Source organism: Zea mays, chromosome 9 (genome assembly GCF_902167145.1).
Source record: "Zea mays cultivar B73 chromosome 9, Zm-B73-REFERENCE-NAM-5.0, whole genome shotgun sequence".
Lineage (NCBI taxonomy): Eukaryota > Viridiplantae > Streptophyta > Magnoliopsida > Poales > Poaceae > Zea > Zea mays.
This window is the reverse complement of record NC_050104.1, coordinates 147,193,440-147,217,443: the sequence shown is the minus strand read 5'-3', so window position 1 is coordinate 147,217,443 and position 24,004 is coordinate 147,193,440. Positions and strand designations below refer to the sequence as shown.

At 45.8% G+C, this 24,004-nt stretch overlaps 1 long non-coding RNA gene across 2 annotated transcripts; it reads right to left on the bottom strand.

The window, feature by feature from the left end:
* Positions 1 to 5,649: 5,649 nt before the first annotated feature.
* LOC103639330 (uncharacterized) lies at positions 5,650 to 7,223 on the bottom strand. 2 transcript variants are annotated; one of them, XR_002264958.1, is made up of 2 exons: positions 6,452 to 7,223; positions 5,650 to 6,328 (listed from the first exon to the last, which is right to left on the bottom strand). It is a non-coding gene; the product is annotated as an uncharacterized lncRNA (long non-coding RNA). The 2 variants fall into 2 exon arrangements; XR_002264957.1 differs by having other exon boundaries at positions 7,061 to 7,212.
* Positions 7,224 to 24,004: the final 16,781 nt, after the last annotated feature.

Below are 24,004 nucleotides of genomic sequence, written 5' to 3'. Positions count from 1 at the left end.
GGTGAGCCATCCCCTATCGCACTCACGCTAGCTGCAATTTCATTTTTTGCACATCACCGTAGGATAGCTTCACCGGATCGACGGATTGGGTGGCTCTCCGGTGAGCGCGCCGTCGTGGGGGGAATGTCGATCCGCCGTGACGAGTTCTCGGGTTAGGGAGAAGCAGCGTGCGCCGTCAGATCTTGACGGGCGGTCAGGATTAGGTCGAGCTGTATCCTTCCGCGCGATGCATTGTGACCATAGATCTGGTAGCGTACGTGTAGGATTGGATCGCCCTTCATAAAATCTGATCCGTTGATTTAGTATTGGACGGCGTGGATTAGGTACCGGTTCGCGAAGGCGCCGATCTAATCTGGGCCGCCAAGGTTCGATCGGATGGTGGACATATCACGATACCCCTTCACTCGTCCGTTTTGCAGAAGACTCCTCCGAGATTTCTGAAAATAACCCGCCATCCTGCGCTGTATGACTTAGTGTCTTAGGAAGAATTACCCTGTGACCCCTGCGTTTCTCTGTTTTAGTGCACGCAGTCCAGAGAGCAGTAAAAATAAATAAATAATTATAGAAAATGATTTCTAGTATATAAATAATTCCAGAAACTCATTTTATTCATAGAAAATTTATACTAACTCCTTTTTAGTCCATTCCAGTTCCTATAATTTTGTATTAATATTGTCTACCAACTAGTAGTACTGTTTAGCCGTGAAACTTGAATTAAAATTATTCATTTGGATTAATCTATTCTAAGCACTAAATAATTTCTGAAATTCATAACTTGGTAACCGTAACTCCGATCTTAGTGGTTCTCGTTCCCACGATCTCGTAGCGACACGTAGATCATCATTATTTAGTTTGTACTTATGTTTGGTGTGATGTTAATTTTATCTATACCATGTTTGTTTGTATTGCTACGACTAGCGCGAGGACACGTGTCATCTGAAAAGCAAGTTGGTACCTGGAATCTCAAGTGCCAGGCAAGTTGTGCCCTTGATCACTTACTTTTCCCAGCCATATTCTTATTAATTTTAATGATCTGCATAGGTTAATTTTGATGGGATCCTTTATGTTACCCCAGTTTTGATTACCTCTATACCTTGTTCACCCCTGAAATATTTTTGGGTAGTACTTGCTATTGCTTTATGTGGTTTGGGTATGGAGTTACACTACACATGATTACCCTGTTATTATCTTGTTATTATTATTGTTCATGTTAAGATCATTAAATTAATGGGAACATGGAGCGACCACCCGGGAAAACAGTGCTACCACAAGGGTTTAATGGGACGCCCTTGGCTGATTAACTAGGAAAGCTAGTGGAGGTCTTCCTTACTCGAAAGGGGCAAGGGCAGTAGGGGAGTGGTCAGTGTAGGGAGGTCCTTGGTTGATTTTGCTGCAATGGCGGTCAGGCAAGAACCCTGCACTGGAGCTTCCTATAAACTGTAGCAGGATTTCTGAAGCTAGTGGAACTTTGTAAAGGCCTCGTAGTGTTACCCTGCCTCGCCTCCTCGGTAGAGGTGTATGGGATTGGCCGTCTCTTGGCAGATGGGTAACATGACTTGTGGGTAAAGATGCGCAACCTCTGTAGAGTGTAAAACTAGTATACTAGCCGTGCTCACGGTCATGAGCGGCTCGGACCCTCACATGATTAATTATGGAACTTAAATTCAATTTGACATTTGCATCACATTTGGGATTATTTTACTATTACTGTTCTTTATTATTATTAAGGTTTGGTATTTACTTACACTTAGTAATTGCTAATAAAATTTTGACCAACTTATAAAAGCAATGCTCAGCCTCAGCCTTTATTTTATTGATCAACCTTACACCTCATGAACTCCCACCTTTGGTGAGTTCATGTCACATTATTCCCCACGACTTGTTGAGCTATGAACGTATGTGAGCTCACTCTTGCTGTCTCACACCCCCCCACAGGAGAAGAACAGGTGGTCGAAGAGGAGCCGCCTAACACTGAGGAGTTCGATCTGATCTAGGTGGCGTTTCTCAGTTGACATTGGCGCCGACGATCCTTAGTTCGGTTTATATTTATCTTTATTTTGTAATAAGTCTTCCGCTATGTAATAAATACTCTGATGTTTTATGACATTTATCTCTATACACCCTGTTATTATATATGTTGTCTTCTTGGCGCATGTATGAGATGCACCCGGCTTTGTCCTTTAAAGCCGGGTGTTACAGTTCGTGCTACGAACAAGCAACCCGCGATGGCCCCCAAGCGAGCTAGTTTGAAGGCAGCCCCATCCATCGACGAAGCAGCGAAGGTAGCACTGCTAGCTGAGAAAAAAAAGGCAAAGCCCTAGCGGACAACACCCCCTAAGAAGCCTCCGAAGACGAAATTGTTAGCAAAAGACAGCGCCAAGAGCACCCCACCCCCGAAGGCACCGTACACACCTACAGCTCTGGAGGACTACCGCAAGCACCACCAGACTTCACTCCACCAGAGGGCGAAGACGCAATAGAGTACGGTGAAGTCATCGGCATCTTAGCTGAGGAACAGCTACAGCTGCGGGCCCTACGCCTCAAGAACCACAACCTCCAAAAGCAAAAAGACATCCTCGAGGCCAAGCGCCAACGTGTCACCGTGTAGGCCAAGGTGCGCCAGATGATATGATATGAGGAGCAGAGAGCTCAGGAGCTCGAGCAAGAAATCGTGCTCATGCAGAGCGAAGGCCAGTACGATTTGCAGCACGGACCACCCCTCCAGCGGCGCGTCCCAGCCGAAGACCCATTCATACCTCAGCGCGGGCCCTTCCCTCTGCATGTCACAACTTTCCAAGGGATCAACTACCTTGATGAGCGAAGCCCCCTGGCTCTGCAACTCCAAGCTTCACCTTGGCCTGTCAACTTCAGGGCAGGCACCTACCCCAAGTACAACGGCAGCACTGACCTAGCACAATACATCATGAGCTACCAAGTCGCCGTCGCATCGTCCGGAGGGGACGACGCCACGATGGCCAAATCGTTCATCATCGCGCTCGAAGGCCTGGCCCTAACCTGGTACACTAGGTTACCACCTCTGTCCATTGACTCCTAGAAAGGACTCCGAGACAAGTTTCTGCTCAACTTTCAAGGGTACCGACCCGATACCGACGCCCTGGCCGAGCTGTCTCTCTCCAAGCAGCCGGAGAAGGAAACTCTTCGCGAGTATTACAGAAAGTTCTTGACTCTCAAGTCTCAACTGCCATCGGTCGACGACCACATCGCAATCCATTACGCCATCAGTGGCCTTTGGGCTAGTGTCCTGTACAGTCACTGCATCAGGGATCCACCTAGAAATCTCCAAGAGTTGTACCAGCTATTCGAGAAGTATGCCAGGTCCAAAGAGTTACATCAACGAAAGGTTGAATCTTAGAGGAAGCCCAAGGACCCTCCGCAGTCCAGCAGAACCTAGACTAGGCCTTCACAGCCAGACTCCAGTCGGGATAGCAGAAGCCAACAACAGGTGCATAACATAGCCAACCAGCACCCAGCCGGAGAAACCGCCCACCGTCAGGAATTCCCCCCCAAGTTCACGGCAACGTCACAAGAGGGAGAGGCTGGGGACAGACGCAACAGCCGCGCAGATTCTACTGCCTGTTTCACGGTAAAGACTATGCGCACCCAACAAGAGACTGTCCAGAAACGAAGGCCACAAAGGACAGGATGTCCAGAGCACAGCCAGCCGACAACCAGCAAGTTGTTGCGCACACATACCACCACCATCAACAACAACCTTATAACGACCACGTCCAGCACCCACCCAACAACGCGTACCAACACCACCAGGAAGTACAAATCCTCCCACCCCCGCCTCCACCTCCGCACCACCCAAATCAACACCACCATAATCACCCCAAGCACCAAAGCAGGAAGACTTCGCCAAACAACCATATCGCGGAGTCATCCATATGATCACCGGAGGGTCCAGCGTGGACTTCGAAATGAAGCAACAGAAGAGGGACCACTACCGAAGTGTCAACCACGTCGCCCTCACCGGCCCAGTCGTACAGACAAGGTGGTCTCATGTGCCACTCACCTTCGACACCAGAGACGTTGATCTGCGCAGTGCCCCTCACGTCGATGCCATGGTGATCAACTGCAGCGTAGCAGGCTAGGACCTACACAAGGTCATGGTCAACAACGGCAGCCAAGCAGACATCATTTTCCTGCACGCCTTCGACCGCATGGGCATTAGCCACAGTCTGCTCAAGCCTTTAGACAACCCCCTTTATGGCTTCGGCGGGAAAGGCACCTTTCCCGTTGGCAAGATTGAGCTACCCCTGTCCTTCGGTGTAGCACCCAATACCTGAAGTGAGCAAGTCACCTTCGACATAGTCGACATGGTATACCCATACAACGCCATAATGGGCCAGGGCTCCATCAACAAGTTTGAAGCGGCCATCCATGGACTTTACCTATGCATGAAAATCCCGGGTCCGCAAGGTGTGATCATAGTCTACGGCAACTAGCAGACCGCACGCAACATTGAAAGAGACTTCGTCCCATGGCAACGGAACGTGCACTGCCTCACGGCACAACGCTGTTCATGCTGGATGTAATCTTATCCAGGCTAACTTGGATTATAATTAAGAGTAAATGTCAGGGGCATGGATGTAATCTTATCCGGGCTGCGTCCCGTGCCCATAAATAGATGAACAGTAACATCGTACTGTTCATGCTGGATGGTAATCTCTCTCGCGTCATCTTTGTATTCCTACCTTCTGGTGAGCCGAAGGTATCATTGTATTATAAATATCATCAATGTTAATTCTTATATGTGAATATAAATATGAATAATTGATGAGAGGATCTGATCATTATCTTTCGTTCTTTAATGTCCTTTCATATTCTTGTTTATATTTATATTTACACTCATACTTATATACCGAGATGATGAAGGTACATCCTTCATGACCTTCGTCTAAAGATCATTATATCCAAAAGGAAATAATACTTTGAAGGACGAAGGTATTTAATCATTTGCAATTGTGTTGCCTTGTTCTTCATCTATAGCATTTGAGAACAAGTGACCAACAAATGGGTTGGCTCCGACCCGACCCACGTCGTTCTGAAACCAAACACATGCTTATTAAGCTTCTGTTAGCGGGCAGAGTATCCAATAATATACTACTGTCTTCTGTGGTTCTGTCATGCCATCTCTCTGCACATGAGACATGGCTAATCAGTGGATTAGCTAGGATTTTAGTGATAGATGATCCAATTTATTTTTTCATAATATAACAATTGACAAATAAACATGTAATAAAAATTACTAAATATAATAATATGATATGATCAAATTAAAAGCTCCTACAATCATCTAACATTTTAGAAATAAAAAAGTATACAAGTTATTTCACATCTCAAAAACAAAAAGTATAAAAATTAACAAAAAAGATTGTATGTACTGTGAACGTACTTATAATTGTATAATAATTGATTGATCAGGTGTTGTCGATTAAATTCATGGTACTTGCCGGTGAGCGTAACTTTCTACTACCTCTAAGGTCATCTCCAGTAGACTGTATAAACGGTCGTGCAAAGTACCGTTTTATACTCTATACTAGGTGAGTACCCGTGCGTTGCAACATCAACATATAATACCATGATGAATTATGTACAAATGTGTGTTTCATTGTTATAGTACTATGTCCGTGCTTTGCACACAATCATATTTGATACCCATAAAAATATATGTTCTATACACATTTGGATCTTCTATACACATTTAGATCTCGAGATGTCTCATTCCCTCCAACGAAATAAGTCCATGAAATTCTGTTTGAGGCCTAAATGACCTCAGAACAAATGTTTACATTCTGACAAATCTTTTTAAGATGCTAGAACAATTCGATCTTTAAAAATAACCATAGATTCCAATCTTAAAAATCAGCTTGCTGACATTGCCTTGGCTCCACGGTGTCGTTGTCACCGCCACATAGGAACATCGGTCCCTCGTAGCCGCCACAATACGCCCTCCCTACAACCACGTGCACAACAGCGCAACAAAACGGCCCGACATATAGCAATAAAAGGCAATAGTCAAAGACATTTACTAAAAACAATGTTGATGCACTAAACACTTTTGAAAAAAAAGAATGAAGGTAGTAAATGAAAGGCATAAACGTTGAGCAATTAGATCCTGAACAGAAAAAAAATATCAGTAATAACTGGCTTTTTTCATGAGAATGCTAGTCTTCACCTTTGATTGGGGTGAAATACTTATTCTCCATTATCTCCTTGTCGTTGCACTCTAGCTTCTCTAATCACCAGTCATACGATCCACAAATCACCAATCAAATCCCATTCTTCCAAATGCAAACCTTTCCTGAAGCACAATGAAATGCAATTTTAAATGCTAATAGCACAAGGAAAGATATACTAAAATAAGATAAGCTGCTCATGTTATAGGGTAAATCTACTGAATGACTCCCCTCTAAAAAGCACAAACCTGATTTTTTTCATACAACATGTGGTTTTTTATGAAATATTTGTAGGTGTGGCGTCCCTGTGCAAGCATAGCTTGTTCTATGGAGCCAATGGTGCCCATCACACGAGCAAGTAATGTTGTAGGCGAATCATTTTGGAAAAGGGACTAAAAAGCATATAGAACACACTCATCAGCTTCCATGCACCATAGAAGCATATGACAGAAAATAGATAAAAACAAATATCTTGAAATCATAATAAAAAACAAGATACATAGTTTCTAAGCATCACCTTCACTATGTCCCAAGTCCCTACTCTAACTATCAGTATCCTGTTGTACGTTACCATCTTAGCAATGGTTGCACCTTCATCTTTCTGCAACAGAACTATAACTTCATCCAAGACTAAGGCCAGATTCTGACAATGGCCACACCATGGCGCATAAAACTCAAGCAACACTACATAAAAATATATCAAGCAATTATAGAATAGTTGATGCTCCCTCCCATCTACAGATTCTGAATAGCTGATAGGCTAAAGCTAATGTTCCCTCCCGTCTGCTGATATCTACAAACAAATATCAGGCACAACCAAGGAAAACATACAGCAATGGGTACAAACACAAAGATACCAAGAATGAAGAGGCTAAACGCATCCACGCCCACCAGCTGCGCCACCATCGCCACTTGCCCGACCAGAGCCATTATCGTCCTCCGTTCCTTCTTTCTTGCTTTGGACCTGTGGTAGTAGGAGCGGTGAGCAACAAGACAGGTGTGGTGAATGACATAATGAGCACCCATAAAAAAGATACCAAGGTCTGGGAGTGGCAGAGAAAGTCCAAGACACTGACCGATGTGGAAGCTGACTTGGTTGAACAAACCCGTAGAGGAGGGGCGGTTTCCAGGAAGCTTCAAGCTTGTACACAATACCAATGATTTGAGAGAAAAAATTGGAGACTGAACTGTCAAACTTTGAAAGATTCAACTTATCATTTGTCTGGTTCCTCACCAGTCATCAGTCTTTGCCGCACATTCTACATCAATGCTAGCCTGATATTTGTCTAGCACCAGCAGGGAGGTGAACCACATGCCCATGGAGTCAGTCACTTCATCTCCAACTTAGACCAAATTAACAACACCATGGAGCAATTTGCATTCCAACCAAGCACAATTTATTAGCCACAACGTTCAAGTAAGGTGCATGCCAAATATTTCACTGACTAATCTCCGTGATGTTTACACAATCATGCATGAGAATGCACATATTATCTCGCCTACGCAAGGGGAAAATAGTTGAGTAGAGCTCATTAATTAGTTCACACTTCCATCATTCACATCTATCCCTTTGTGGGTCTTGCAAAGCTACAACTATCCCTTTGATGCTGCCATGCTAAGCATGGTGACAACTTCTAACATGATAGGCCGATGCTTGGCACGATATGGTCAACGCATAACTGCGCCACCCTCACACATTCCATAATCTGAGCCCGTTCATGCTTGTCCACGCGCAACAATGGATCAACAAGCTTGTGCAGCGTCTTTGGGTTGGGTTGTATTTGTGTGCCTGAAACAAAAAAGAAATAGCGGGAATTCCATATTGTTAGCATTAGTGACTTTGGAGATTGTAAGAAAACCACTCATTAATGACATAATGAAAGAGACATATATGATTGAAGGGAACAGACGGATGGACAAAGGAGGTTATACTATATGGCCCTATGCACGGAAACAATGCTGCCATAAGCAGGGTATGGTAGCTCTCGAGTGCCCTCTGCCTTCATATAAGAATGGATCAACCTTCCACTTATTATCTCAAAAAGTACTATGCCAAATCCATATATGTCTGCCTTCTCCGAGATTTTTCCAGTAGCAATATATTTAGGATCTGCATAGCCACTAATGATGCAGAGGATTATTATACCAATATAATGCGCATGCTAAACACTTGAAAACAAAAAATAAGATGGTTGATTATATAACTTCATTTTTGTATCAAACAAGCTCTTACTATGTGCCCATAACAAGAACCTCTGCAGTCGATTTTGGAACCAACATTAATGTCAGACCAAAATCAGTAATCTTGGCATTCATTTCATGGTCCAGCAGGATGTTGCTTCAACACACTAAACGATCGTAAATAGCCTCAGCACTATGCGATCAACATAACCAATATAACTACAAATACTCGAATTGGATCATATAAACAACTAAAGTTCCCGGTGGCCAGGCGAGTAGGAACTAAATCGAAAGGAATTTGAGTTGTAGAGGAAACCACTCGCTGCTACTGCTAGTATCTAACGAGAGGGAGAGAGGGTAAATTAGACCGTGGCACTCGCTGCTACTGCTTAGACCAAATTTGAGTTTTATGATAAAGCTTAAACAACTTATGATTGGAATGGGCAAGTTAGACCGCGACACTTTCCATAATTTTATCTGTCCTAGCCTTAGTTGATGGAAACAAAAAACCGATGAATTAAAAACAGTTTGAAAGAAAGCTGCTGCAGAAAAGTTAGTCGTGTATGAGGGGGAAATGAGTCAACACTGTTTCACTATCTTGAAGGAAAACTGCGAAAGTATAATCTCCATAAGTATATATGAAATGAGCATAAAAATTCTAGCAAATCATTGTTTTTTGAATATAACTGTGCATGTATACCCAACTAGATGCATTTATATGTATTGAAAAGTTTTTATGTCTTTTTCTCTATATCAAAAAAATCGTGTGACATTTGTTTCTGCGGGTGTTTAATAGTGCTTAACTCTGTATAAATGCATTAGGTATCATTTAGTGAATGTCAATAACAATGTGTTCGTATACATCAGTTACCTGCCTCAAAAACCTGCTTATTTGAAAGAGAAGTGGTTCAATGAGATTGTTTTTGTTCTAGCCAAAGTATGACATATAGCTTCTCAAAACTGAAATGGGTTTTAATTGACAAATTTTCATCAGGTTTTCGCGGGAGCAGTAGTGGGCCTCGTGTTCATTTTATGTTTGAGCGACAAATTGACTAACATATCGTAGGCTACTAAAGAACAGTTGCAGCAACAAATTCGCTTGAAAGCTTACCTTGGCCTGAGAAGCTGCGGTAGCCGTCGTTGCGTTGCAGCGAACCCCTGACTATGTCCTGCCATCCGATCTGGGTCAACCAAGCGCCTCTCCCTTCCTTCTTCCGCACCCGCTCGCTAGCTGAAACAACAGGTTACTAAAGAATGAACTGAAAACAAAAAAGGCATACAATCTACCACATCTGGTGTGCAAACAGTGGACATTGAAAAGAAGTTAGTTCCTTTTAATTTAAAATATGCCCTTGTATATATACATTTGAAACCATGAAAGGAAGATGACCTCTCGATCAAGACAATGATACTCAGGTGGATTATGATTTTAATAAGTTTGTTTGTTTTTCCTTACTGAAGGCATTGTCCAAAATTATAGCTATTTGTGGTCCATACCATCGACTGACGGCTAATCTCTTGGTCCAAATCTCTTAGTTACATCGACTAACGGCTATCATCTTTGTCTAGATGAAGGTTGATTACCTACAAACCTAGCATGAAAGTGGCAGTGCAGCTAGAGATGATGTAATCATCAGAACCGATTCACTTGCCTACAAAAGAGTCAAGTTCGAAGGGTAGTTCAACATGCCTGAATATGATCGATACCAGCGCAGAATTAATTTTGCAGAGAAATATTTGCGCTTGCGCTGTAATATTGATAAATTGCACCAAGGTTCAGTCTTGAAAACTACTGGAAACTTGTCAAGACTGAACCACAGTTCCTATGAGATCAGTGGAGTATCTTAGAATACACTGCATGAGAACCATGTAGTGCCTGTAGCTCATTCCACTTTAAGTCTTGAGAAACAGTATGGACAAACCACTGGAAAAATATGGTAAGACTTTCATATGTTTTGCTTCTCTAAAAGGATTAATTAATATTGGGTGGTTCTGATCTGTGCAATATTTGGTGATATATTGTGTAGAAGTCACTGCAAAATGAGTACAGTGCAAGTGTGCAATAAGTAATAATGGCTTCAGGATTCGAGATGCTACATGCCTGAATATGATGGATACCAGTGGAGAATTAATTTTACAGAGAAATATTTGCGCTTGCACTTTAAAACTGTACAACATCAAGTTAACATTATGTATATCAAATTCACTTGACAAATGTAGTGACTTAACAAATGTCCGAATAACTTGACAAATGCAGTGAAATACATAATGAACACATCAGCCAATAAAAAATGGGATAGTCTCATGACAGAGAGAAGCATTAAAATGGTATACTAATAAACATTATGTATTTCAAATTCACAAGACTCCCAACATAAATCAGTGTTCATATTTTTGCAACGACATAGTCTCGTATTGTCATTTAACAAAGGAAAACCAATGAAACATTAGACAACATAAAAACTGATATACACATTCAGGCATGTTGAAACACTCAGGCTGGTACACGCAACGCAGAAATTCACGCAACACAGGTACCATCCACGCAACACTTACAACATAATAACTGATAAACAAATGAAATATTCAGGCATGTTGAATCACAAGATCTGAACATATCTGGCAGAGAACTGACCTCACTGGCGAAGGCGTTGAAGCCCACTACGATCGTAATGGGTGCTGAACAGACAACGAACGTCGAAGTTTGATGGGGGATTTGTCTACATCCCTCACAGTGGTCGTGTATTTTAATAGGAGTTGACAGCGTTGAGGGAACCGAGTCTGCACTGGAAGGTGGGACTCGACGATGAACGCTGATTGCGGTGGGGATTTGGGTTTCCATGTTAGATGGAATGGGGTGGATGTAGGTGAAAGATACGCGTGCTGATGTAGGATATTGGGGGCACATGGATGGAGGACGAACCAACACAAATGTGCGGAGATTGCTCGTTCCCAGATCCAGAGCATGGGGATTGCAGGATGCTGGCACATACCAGCCTACATCGCGCCATGGAGCGGAGGTGGAGGGGAGAGCGGTGCATCGCGCAGAAGATTTCGACGATCCAAGGTCTGAGGGCGAGCAGAGAAGAGAGAGGGGGGGCACAGAGATGGCGGTGAGAGAGCGCGCAGATGGCGGGCGAGAGAGACAGCAGAGAGGAGAGCGGGGTCGGACCTTCCATGGAACCACACAGACCTTCCCTGGTTGGAGATTCTCCTTCCATGATGGCGGGCGAGAGAGCGGGGCCGCGGGAGAGGAGAGCGCGGGTCTGGCGGCGGACAACAGGGGGCGCGAGAGAGGAGAGCGGGGGCGACGGCAGAACCGCAACCGTGCACTAAAAATTGTGGACGCCTACACTAGCGGCTTAAGTAGTAGTAAAGATTATACTGTTTACAGGGTGAAATTTGAAATAAAGAGTGAGATAGAGAGTGGGATAAAGAGTATGTTAGAGATAGTTTAAGCGACTTGACGCGGACAACAAACATACAACATGTAAGAACACGCGATAGACATAGTTATGCTAGATCTTTTTGAAGCGTCACTTGGTACATTTAGAACTAGTGCGGCTAAGGCTAATATTACCGGAAAAAGCTGGCTAAATTTTAATTTTGTGACGTACTTATATCTCTACTACATATTAAGACTGCAAGAGTAGTCTGCCATTCCGTGTTCTGCCACCATTTCTGTTCTGCCATTCCCGTTCTGCCACCATTCTCATTCCTTGTTCTGCGTTTCTCATTCTCATGTTCTACCATCATTCTATGTTCTCTCATTCCCATTCTTTGTTTTGTCTTTCTCATTCCCCCCTCCCCGCAAAGGCCATTCCCATTCTCATTCCCCCGTACAGCCCACGTCTAGCTAAAATTAAAAAAACACATATGTCCTCAAGGGGATTTGAACCCGTGACCTCTCAAGCAAAGGCCAAGAGTAGCTACCTCTAAACCACATGTGTGTTTATGTCTACATCTATGACAGGAAACACATCTACTACATCTCTCACCAAGCTCACTTGCTACCCTTGCACAATGCGTCTTGAATTATATTTTTGGATGGAGGTAATATTATTTAAAGAAGAGCTTTGTATGCAATTTCTTTTGTTTGAATAATGTATTATACTTAAATTCCCTTTTTTGCATGTGTGACATTTGTTCTTCATAATATTTTTTTTCATGGATCAGACTTGTGAGTCATTTTTATAAACCAACGCCAAGCATGAATCCATGTTTCTTACTTGAAACCCCGAACAAACACCATGAGCAGGAGCACTCGCGTTGGCGTCGCTCATCGATGACGAGAAGAAGCTTGGCGACTGTCAATTCGACCTCTAGAAGCAGTCTTACGTGGTTGCATGCGCCGCTGTGTACGACAAGCTCCCGCGAAGCCGCCGCTTGGACGCGGTCTAGAGCAGCTACACCACGCTGTCCATCGTTAAGCAGGGGGCCTCATGGTTGGCGCCAACGTCGATTACTCTCGAGTTGTTCTGGACACCGCATCTGACGACGACGCCATCACGCCGTCTAGCTCATCGTCCACCTGAAGCCCAACCTACCACGTAAGTCACTACTGACCGGACATGAATTCTTGTGCGCTGGGACGATGGACGTTGCTGACGTTGTGTGAGTGTCCTCAAACATGATGTATGTAGTGGAGTAGCACATCTGGTGGTGCAACGGCCAGGGGTACTACCTCACTGATGAGCCCGGGGTGCACTTCGTTTGGCAGCCCAACCAAGAGTCATCGGTACTCGTCATGACGCGTGCGTTCGGCGACTACTATATTGAGGATCGTGGCGTCATCTTGGCGCCGGAGGTAACGCAGAGGAGGATCGACAACAGTGACCAGTTTGTCATCCTCGCCACCGTCAGGGTAGCTTTTGTGCCGGTCTGCTTTTAATTCTCTTCGCAAACACACGCACACTTACCTTTTTGTTTAATCAAGAGTGTATGGTGGTGCATGTCTAATGACTAACGATGTACGAGGGAATTTCTTCCGGCATGTGTGGAACGTGCTCACCAATGATGAGACCATACAAATCGTGACATATATCGAAGTCTGCATGATACTGATGATTGCAATGTAGTGGTGAAACAACTAGATTAAAATAACAAAATTTATGTATGGCTAGGTTCACAAATTGATTATGAAACATTTTCTCATAACAATATAACACACATTTTGTATATAAGTTATCGTAGTATACTGGTATTATATATTCCCGTTGCAACGCACGGGCATTCAGCTAGTATATATATTAAGACAGTAAGGGTCTTTCTCATTCCTCCTCCCGCGAAGCTCATTCCCACTCTCACGTGCATCCCACGCCTAGCTAAAATTAAATTAAAAAACACAAATGTGACCCCAATGGAATTCGAACCCGTGACCCCTCAAGCAAATGTGCTTGTAGCTACCACTACACCACATGTGTGTTTATGTCAATAACTGTTACAGTAAAAATATCTACTACATCTCTCCCAAAGCCCACCTACTACCCTTGCACAATGTGTATTAGTAGATAATTATCAACGAGATTCCTGAATTATATTTTTGGATGGAGGGAGTAGTATTTAAAGAAGAGCCTTGCATGCAATTTCTTTTGTTTGAATAATGTTTTCAACTTAAATTCCTTTTTTATATGTGTGACATTTATTCTCCGTAATATTTTTCCATGGATCTGACTTATGATTTATTTTCATAAACCAACGCCAAAGATGAATCCATGTTTCTTACTTGGAAACCCCGAACAAACACCACTGGCAGGAGGCGCTCGCGTTGGCATCGCTCATCGATGACGAGAAGAAGCTTGGTGACTGCCAGTTCGACCTCTGGAAGCAGTCTTACGTGCCCGCATGCGCCGCTGTGTTCGGCAAGCTCCATCGCAGCCGCTGCTTGGACGCGGTCTAGAGCGACTGCACCGCGCTGTCCATCTTCAAACAGGAGAACCTCATGGTCGTCGCCAATGCCGGTGACTCTCGGGTTGTTCTGGGTACCGCATCCGACGACGGCGCCGTCACACCGTCCAGCTCATCATCCACCTGAAGCTCAACCTGCCACATAAGTCGCTACTGACCGGCCATGAATTCTTGTGCGCTGGGACGACGGTCGTTGCTGACATTGTGTGAGTGTCCTCGAACAAGATGCATGTAGAGGAGTAGCACATCCGGTGGTGCAACGGCTAGGTGTACTACCTCGCTGATGAGCCCGAGGTGCACTTCGTTTGGCAGTCCAGTTAAGAGTTATCAGTACTCGTCATGTCGTGCGCGTTCGACGACAACTATATCAAGGACTGTGGCATCATCTTGGCGCCAGAGGTGATGCAGAGGAGGACCGACATCAATGACCACTCGCCATCGTTGGGATAGCTTTTGTGCTGGCCTGCCTTTAATTCTCTTCGCAAACACATACACTTGCCTTTTTTAAGCAAGCGTGTATGGTGGTGCGTACCTGATGACTGACAATGTACGAGGGAACTTGTAACGGCAGTTGTGGCACGTGCTCTTCAATGATGAAACCATACAAATCATGGCATATATCGAAGTCTGCATGATACTGATGGTTGCAATGTAGTAGTGAAACAACTAAATTAAAATAACAAAATTTATGTATGATCAGGATTACAAATGAATTATGAAACATTTTCTTATAACAATATAAGACATATTTTGTATATAAGTTATCATGTTATTATATGTTCCCGTTGCAACGCACGGGTACTCACCTAGTATATATATAAGTATATATATATTGTGTTAGAATGTTTTACAATTTAGAATAAAAAGAAATAACAAATTAACTATTAGTCCATGCATGTTTATACTCATTGGGTAATTGGTGTATGTATGCATGCAATTTTAGTTTTGGATAAGTATTTTTTCTAAATTTAATCAAGTTTTATAAAACAACGTTTATATATTTAATTAAATTACTATAATATATACATATCATAATTTATCTAATAATATTTATTTAATACATAAATATTTGTGCTTTTCCATATTTTAATTGATTTATAATTGTTTGATTCTTTGAAAATGAAAATTGTATGTATTGGAGGTGGGAAAGGGGGACACAGGGAGTAGCTAACTGTCGAGTATCATAATTAAGGGTACCCATACCACAACCTAGAAGTGCCTATACGCTTGGGTACGGGGTATACCTTCCACAGTGGACCGGTCTGTTGGGCGGCACGTGGCCCGGCACGCCCCCTGTGCTGTGCTTGAGCCAATATGTCGGCCCACGGTGATGGCACGAGCACAGACCTGGTAAACGGGCAGGCCCGACAAGGGCCTGACTCGGCGATGGGATATTTCCTAGTCCACACCACGCCTAGTCGCCCCCTCGCACATACGTCGCCCTTGCCTTGCCGATTCACGAAACCCTAGAGGCTCTCCCCTCGTATACGCCGCCGCCTGGTAAGCGCTCCACTGGTCGTCTTCGTCTGCTCCATTGCCGCCACCTTCGCCTCACCTCCGGTCCCGGTGTTGATGATTGGTGGCGAGTCTTCATCGTTGTACCGCTCTCTGCCTCTGTCGTTCTTTTCTCTCCATATCGTTTCCGTGACCGCTCGTCCACTGCCCTCATCTCTCGATATGCTCAGGTTCAAATGTTATGATCCTTGGTGGCTTGGTTCGGTACTCCGGTGACTGGTGTCCTATGGCCGTAGTCGGTGGATATGTTGCTCCCTCACGTTGTTTCCTCTCTGGCTCTCCTAGTCATTTCTGTAACCGACAATTCGCTCCCGGCTCCCCTCATCTCTCAATCTGCTCAAGCTCAAGTGTTGTGCCATGACACCATCCTTGGTTCAGTACTTTGGTGTCCCATAGTCGGTGGATCTGGTGCTCCGGCACTGCTGGTTAAACGTTCGATGCCCTAACCTTCTAGATCTTATACCTTTAGCCCCATATCCGTTACTCATTTGTTTTGCTTTGATTTGGTCTTTGGATGAAGATCTCGGTTCAGCGCTTACCGTGAGGTAGCCGGAGACGCCGCCTACATGGGTGGTCCGGTGCCGGTGGCAATGTCCATGGATGATGATTCCATGGACGACGAGTTCGCTAAAGCCGCAGAGGCTGAGGAACGGCTACTTGAAGCTCAGAATGTGCAAGATGATGCCCAATGTTTCCTAGTTGGTAGTAGTTCAGTTGCTGCCATCGAGGTTGATGGCACCGGTGCCGATGAGGGAACGGAGACGGGATTGGGCACAACGAATATGTGCAACGGATCCACTAGCCCGATGGCGACGACCGATGCTAGCACATCTATTGTTGCCTCTAGTAAGCGCTCCAGGAGGAGGGAACCTACCTCCAAGGTTTGGTCGCATTTTGAGGAAGTTACTGAGAAGCTAGGAGTTAAGGAGGTAAGGATTTCCGCCATTTGCCTTCACGGCAAGCACACCCTGTGTGCTAAATCTTTTTTTTGGATAAGGACATTTGAGGCGTCACCAAAAACTTTGCCCTGCTAAGAAAGAAAAAGAAAGAACCAGTAGATCTCAATTCCTACTTAAGTTTAACGCTGATAGATCTGTTGTGCACTGGGAGTACTCTCCATTTGTTGCAAGGACTGAGTACTCTCCAGTGTTTTCTGGTTACATTGGCCATTTGATTACTATGCCTAGTAGAAATGAATATGATTTGAGTGATATTTTCTTGCATCAGTGTTGTGGTTGCCACATAGTTAATTTGATTGTTAAGAGTTGTTTGAAACATCTGCAACCATATCTTGAAGATTTTAGGACTGCAATGACATCCTTGAATGCTTCAAATCAACGTATTGCTTCTTATAAACAATATAGTGTTGGTGTCCGCCCTCATAAATATGGAGTGGACATGGATGTAGATGGAATTCCACTTTTCTTTTGCTCAAGCATTTGGTTCCTTGTCAAAGTACTTTCTCCGTTTGGATGAGAACCAACCATCCTTGCATAGTTTATGGGTCATTTTTACTGAGCGATAATCACTGGTCTATTACAAAAAAGTTGTTATCTTTTCTTCAGTTATTCTATGATTCAACTGTGCCATTGTCTGGCGTTTATTACCCTACTCACCCATGATGTTGCATCATATTCTAAAAATTGCTAGGCATCTTAATGCATATGAGAACCATGAATTGTTAAGAGATGCAGATGTTCCTATGAAATCAAAGTTTCTAAAATATTGGAGAGAAATACCCATTCTCTATGCATTTGCTTTCATTCTTGATCCTAGAGCTAAGATCAGAGGGTTTCATAAAGTTCTTCAGAGGTTATCTACTCTAAATGGTACAGATTATAGTAGATTCCCATCATCTATTCGTACCAAACTAACTAAGATGTTTCCGATTTATGAAACCAAATTTGGTGGAATTTGTTTGAATACTCAACCAATGCTAGGTGCTGGTTCAGGTAAGGCCACAAAGGCTTGGGATGATATATATGGTGATGATGAAACTTACAATACTAGTTCTGGTACTTGTACTGGTTATATACCTGGTGTAGGTACACCTGGTAGTTCATCTTCTCTATCTGAGCTCACTTCTTACCTAGATGGTGATAATGAAACTAAGTTTGGTCTAGATTTTAACATACTTAGCTGGTGGCAATGCCATAATCAGACTTATCCAATTCTTTCTATACTTGCTAGAGATATTATGAGTGTCCTTGTCTTTACTATATCTTCAGAATCCAGTTTCAGTCTAGCTAGCAGGGTGCTCGAGGAGCGGCGACGATGGCTGACAACGGACATGGTGGAGGTGCCCTCATGCATCAAGGACTATGAACTAGCTGACCAACACAAGCAATATACCGTGGAAAAGGATACCAAGGACCTTGAGGTAGATTTTGAAGCTATGTATCTCGATGATGAGCAACAATTACACCTAGGAGCAAGAGAAAGGGTCAAGAAGGAAGAAAAGATTAGCAAGGGGAAGAAGGAAGGAAAAAGCTTGAACTTCTTTTGGTTTTATATCTATGTATGCTATCTTGTAATAAACATGAACATGGACTGTGAATTGGACTATAAACTTTATGAGGAGCTGGCTGTACTCTTTTCCTTCCTAGGGTTTTCTCACGAGGTGTGAGTTCTTACCTAGGAAGGTTTTTAATGAGGCAACATTGCACTAAGGCTCCAATTAAATTTTATATTACCTATTTGTCTTATTTTATGTGATGTTCTGAGTTTTGTGATGTTTTGAGATTTTTATATGTTTGTTCCAATATTATGTATACTATTCTAGTATCTTGGAGAGCCGAATTAAGATGTATTTATGTGTATTCCAATGTAAAGTTTCTGTGTATTTATACGGTACATTTCTATGTACTTGTGTGTATAAATGAGAAATTTCTGACACGGGGCCGGCACAAACTGATGGGCTTACCGTGCTCCAAGCCTAGCCCGACCCATCTAACATCTGGCATGCCGGGTCTGGGCAACCCCAATAGCCTACGGGTCAGCCCGACCCATCATGATGGTCTAACTGTGTCATGCCTGGGCACGCCATAGTCAGGCCGGGCCAATGCGTGCTCGAGTCGGGCTAGCCTGGCACGCCTAGTTGGACATGTATATATAGTAAGGGGTCATAAGCAAACACGCTCCCCACTTTACCAAGGCACGTGGAACCTAAGTCACGACTCGTCCGAGGCTAACCTCAGGCCGGAAACACAGTCACGACTTGCTCAAGGACAACCTCGGACGAGAAACACATTTCTAACTCGCTCGAGGGCGTCTCGGGCAACGCTCTAGAGCATGTCCGCCTCGGCCAACCACTCTGATACCAGAACGTACGTCCGTACGACCACCTGCTCCACTGAAGGTGCGAAAGCCAACAAAGGACGATGCGACCATGGTCTAATCTACTTTTACCACCCATGACGATGGCTAGGGCGCGAATATAGGGCACTATTCCCCCACTCCAACCACTATTTCAACCGCCCAGAGCGTGACTACATGCAACCTCTAATCTCGGCCTTGGCCTCAGAAGAAATCTTTGCCTCGCCTGAGCTTGGTCTCGGCCAACTGCTCCAGCAGGGAAGCACGCACATTAAATGTCACCCGCTCTCCCGTGAACCTCGCTGAAGACCATGTCAAGCACTGCTTCAACCACTCTGACACTACACACTTGGAAACATCTCATCTGCACCCCTGTAGAGACTAGGGCTTGGACACATGCCCATATTCCCAAACCCAGCCTCAGCTCTCTACCCAGTCAAAGGAACAAGCTACAGGGATCAAACGTCCTTCTCTTGACCAAAGACAACAACAAGGACGAGGGTCGTCCCGTCGGCCATACCACTACAGAGCTCGGTCACACTTCCTCTGACCACAACAATAGCATAACAACCTTTGTACACATGGGCCTCCTTCTTGCGACTCTAAAAGGAGTAGCCTGGTGTGGGGGACAGATATCCTCTGGGTCCACTAGAAGGCGAGAAGGCCTCGCGTGGGACCTTGGGCTAGTTACCCTGCAGGTCCATCCCTTCGTGGCCTAGGCTAGAGCTATTGGTGGAATGGGCCGACCCGAGAAGGCAATGGACTCAAGCCCAAGCGATCCGTCGACTCGTGTGCTATCTGCAGAAACCACTGACTTTCCCGCGCATGGCGTCCTCGAATATCGGGACAGATTAGGGATAAGTCGGCAAGATTGTAGGGAGATCAGTTCAGTCGGTTCACTATTATTTAGGAGACATATGATCCTCATGAACGTATGGAGTGCCCCACGGTTGTGTATATAAGGCCCAAGGGGTACCCTGTCATCTATCGTCGACCATCTACCTATCTCATTAGCTTTTCTCCACTCAGGAGACCCCGCTTGTAATCCACCACATATAGATCCACCCTAGGAAGTAGGGTATTACACCTCTCTAAGCGGCCTGAACCTGCAGAAAATCGCCTGTCCCTCTCTCGTGCGTCTAGCACGAACCATTGAGTTACAGTCAACAGCACCGTCCTACCAAAAGCACCGCAAGGGGTAACCCTGGGTGTGCGGTCGGACTCTAAACACCGACAGCTAGCGCGCCAGGTAGGGGGTGTGTCATTGATGCAAGCTAGCTCAATGGCCATCACCTCCAAGCGCAAGATCGCCCTTCGCCTTGGGACCATGTTCTGCTTTGGAACCATCTCATCCATAGCGGATGAAGAGGGAACTCTGCACCGCGTAGCAGACCCACCAGAGAAGAAGCTTTCCTCAAAGACCCCGAGGGGAGTCGGAGCAGAACAATGGGTAACACCACTACCCGCATCTCGAGCAAAGAAGACCTCATGCAAACCGAAGGTTGGGAACTCGCCTACCCGAAAAACTCTGTTGTCCACTTCGCCCACAAAGGAGTGGACATGGATTACCCGAAAGAAGGAAATGAATGTCCTGGGTCAGAGGAAGAGAACACGCCGAGCCATCTTTTCGATGCCTCTGCCCTCAAAGGAGGACGAAAAGAAGAGCGCCACCAGCTCCTTTCTACCTCGACGTCCTCTTCATTAGGGGGAGATTGGAGTTAGTACCCGTCTCTGACGATGAGCCAACCAGGAAAGGGGAGGAACCTCCCCAGCGTGAGGCGCGGTGACGGAGAAACAGACACCGGAACGTGCAGCGACATCACGAGGCTAGGGAACGGGATCCGGCATGGCCCATATCCCGGGATGAAGCCTCAGAAGTGGGAGAAACTCCCGACGAGCGAGTACACCAGGAAAGGCAGAACTCTCACCGTAGTGATCGCCGACAAGCTTAGGACCGAGAGCGAGAGCAAGCTGATTAAGGTGCGAGGCTGCGCTGAGAAAACCCTCTCTTTGCTCGGAACTTGTACCCCAATTTTGCTCATGCAATGAACACACCAAGTGAAGTTGGAGGGGTGCTGGCCTAGATAGCTGATGGCCTCCCGCGAACTCCAAACGCGGAAGGCTACTGGTGGCTGCTTACTCGAGCGGCCAATCACCTTCTACCCATCGCTCATTCTCTGAGCGACCTATGCCATGCCATCAATAGCCGGCGAGACGCGCGGAGCTCCATCAACGCTTCGTGGGACCGACGACACGAAAGTGAGATGAGGCACCGGGAGGAGTATGACCAGGATCATGGTGTCCTAGATCGAAGTCGCGCCACCCAAGCTGAGTCGGCTGCGACCTCGACTAGTGACCCGTTCTAGGGACGGTCGAGACGACACACTACCAGCTCCCCTCCCTGGGACCGACCTCACAAATGCCGATAGGAAGACATGTGCGAAGTCTCCGCGCTAACTCCGCAACTTCAAGGTCTCCAACGTCGACAAGTACGAGCCCAAGCAGGACCCGAGTGGCTGGATGGCCGTCTACACGACTGCCGCCTGGGCCGCCGGAGCGATAGAAGATGTAATGACGACATATTTGCCCATTGTCCTGGGGCAAGACGCATTGTAGTGGCTCTGACATCTGCCACGACACTGCATCGATGATTGGAGCGATTTCAGTCGGTGTTTCATCGCCAACTTCTAGTCTCTCTTTGACAAACCGGTGCAGCCATGGGACCTTAAATCCATCAGGCGCCAGGGGGACGAAACACTCCGGTCGTACCTCAAGAGGTTTCAGACCATGAGGAACCGTATCCCTGAAGTCGGTGAGGCAGCGATGATTGAAGATTTCTACCAGGGATTCAATGACTCAGCTTTCGTCCGAGCCATACTCCAGAAAGCATCGACCACCTCCGAACAATTGTTCCGAGAGGCAGACCTCTACATCACCATGGATGAACGGGCCTAGGACCTCATCGGAGGTAAGAAGTCCGCGCCACCCGCGCCACAGCGTGACACGAACCAGCAGCCAGATAGGCGCTGGGAGAAGAGGCCTCGCAAGGAGGTGCACGCCGCTAGGCCACCTGCCGCTCGAGCCCGTAGTGCACCACACGGAGGGGAACAGACACTGGATGAAATCCTCGACGCCCAGTGCCCGTACCACAAGGACATGCACCACACCCTACAGAACTGCAAGGACTTCAAGCACTCTATCGGGCATGGCCGACCATTCTAGCCTCTACCGCCCCGCCCCCACCGCGAGGAGGGCCTGGCGAGCCCCGGCAGCCTCATCAGGAGGAAGGGGGAGGGGGCAGAGCTTTTCCACACGTTGACAGGGAGGTCAACGTCATCTTCAGAGGGCACAGAGCACAAGAGAACCGGAGACAGCAAAAGCTCAACGACTAGCAAGTCCCGGTGGCCACCACCAATGTCCCAGCTCCTTACCGATGGTCGGAGCACGCGATAACCTTCAGCCGAGCTAATCAATGGCTCAACTTTGATCACCCCGGTAAGTACCCACTCCTCATTGATCCAGTGATCCGAGAGAGCTAGGTGAAGAAGGTGCTAGTGGACGGGGGAGCAGCATCAACGTCACCTTCCCCTGGACGCTCCTGGCCTTGGGAGTCGCACTCAAAGACCTCACCGAGTCAGATACTCTTTTCTTCGGCATCGTGCCGACTGAAGGGGAGTACCCACTCGGGCACATCTACATGCCCATCACCTTCAGAACCCTAGAGAACTACAGAACCGAGTTGCTGAGGTTCGGGGTGGCACGCTTCGATTGCGGATACAACGCCATCATCGGAAGGCCGGGACTAGTGAAGTTCATGGATATTCCGCATTACTCGTACATGATACTAAAAATGTCGGGACCTCAAGGAATCATCACTGTGTGCGCTGACTTCCAAGGCGCCACAGAATGCTTTCGGGGAGCCATTCAAGCAGCTCTCGCTACTGGGCCCTCAACAACTCCCTTCACGCAGGCGAAAACCAGGCTAGAGGAGGAAGGTCTCACGATACCCACCAATGAAGCTCAAGTCGTGACCTCTATACGGCTGAGTGAAGAGACTAAGAGGATTAATCTAGGATTCGCTGATGAGCGCAAGACCACCATCATCAGTTCCACCCTTGATGATAAATAGGAAAGCGCGCTCGTTCGGTTCCTGCAAGATAACCGAGACGTATTCGCATGGCAACCTGTAGATATGCCGGGAGTCCCGAGAGAACTGGCCGAGCACAAACTGAAGGTGTATCCTCAAGCAAGGCCGATTAGACAGAAGTTGCGCCGTTTCATGCCTGACAAAAGGGAAGCTATTCTCGCCGAGTTAGCTCGCTTAGTGTCAGCAGGGTTCATTAGGGAAGTGCTGCACCTCGAGTGGCTAGCAAATCCTAATCTTGTACTCAAAAACAATAAAGTTGATTGGCGCATGTGCGTCGACTATACTGATCTCAACAAGAATCGTCCGAAGGATCCCTTTGGGCTCCCTAGAATAGATCAGGTAGTTGACTCGACTGCTGGCTGTTATATGCTTTCCTTCGTAGACTGCTACTCTGGATATCATCAAATCAGCTTGGCAAAAGAAGATGAGGAGAATACTGCTTTCATCACCCCATTTGGAGCTTTCTGCTATACCTCCATGCCATTCGGCCTTAAGAACGCTGGAGCAACTTACCAGAGAGCCATCCAAACATGCTTAGCCGATCACTAGAGCAAGCGGGAGGAAGCCTATGTCGATGATGTGGTTATTAAGACAGAAAATTCAGAAAACTTCATCGAAGATCTGCAGCTGGTCTTCAATAGCCGGAGGCGCTACCGATGGAAGCTGAACCCAGAAAAGTGTCTTCAGAGTGTCGGCCGAAAAACTACTCGTATTCATTGTCAACCACCGGGGAATT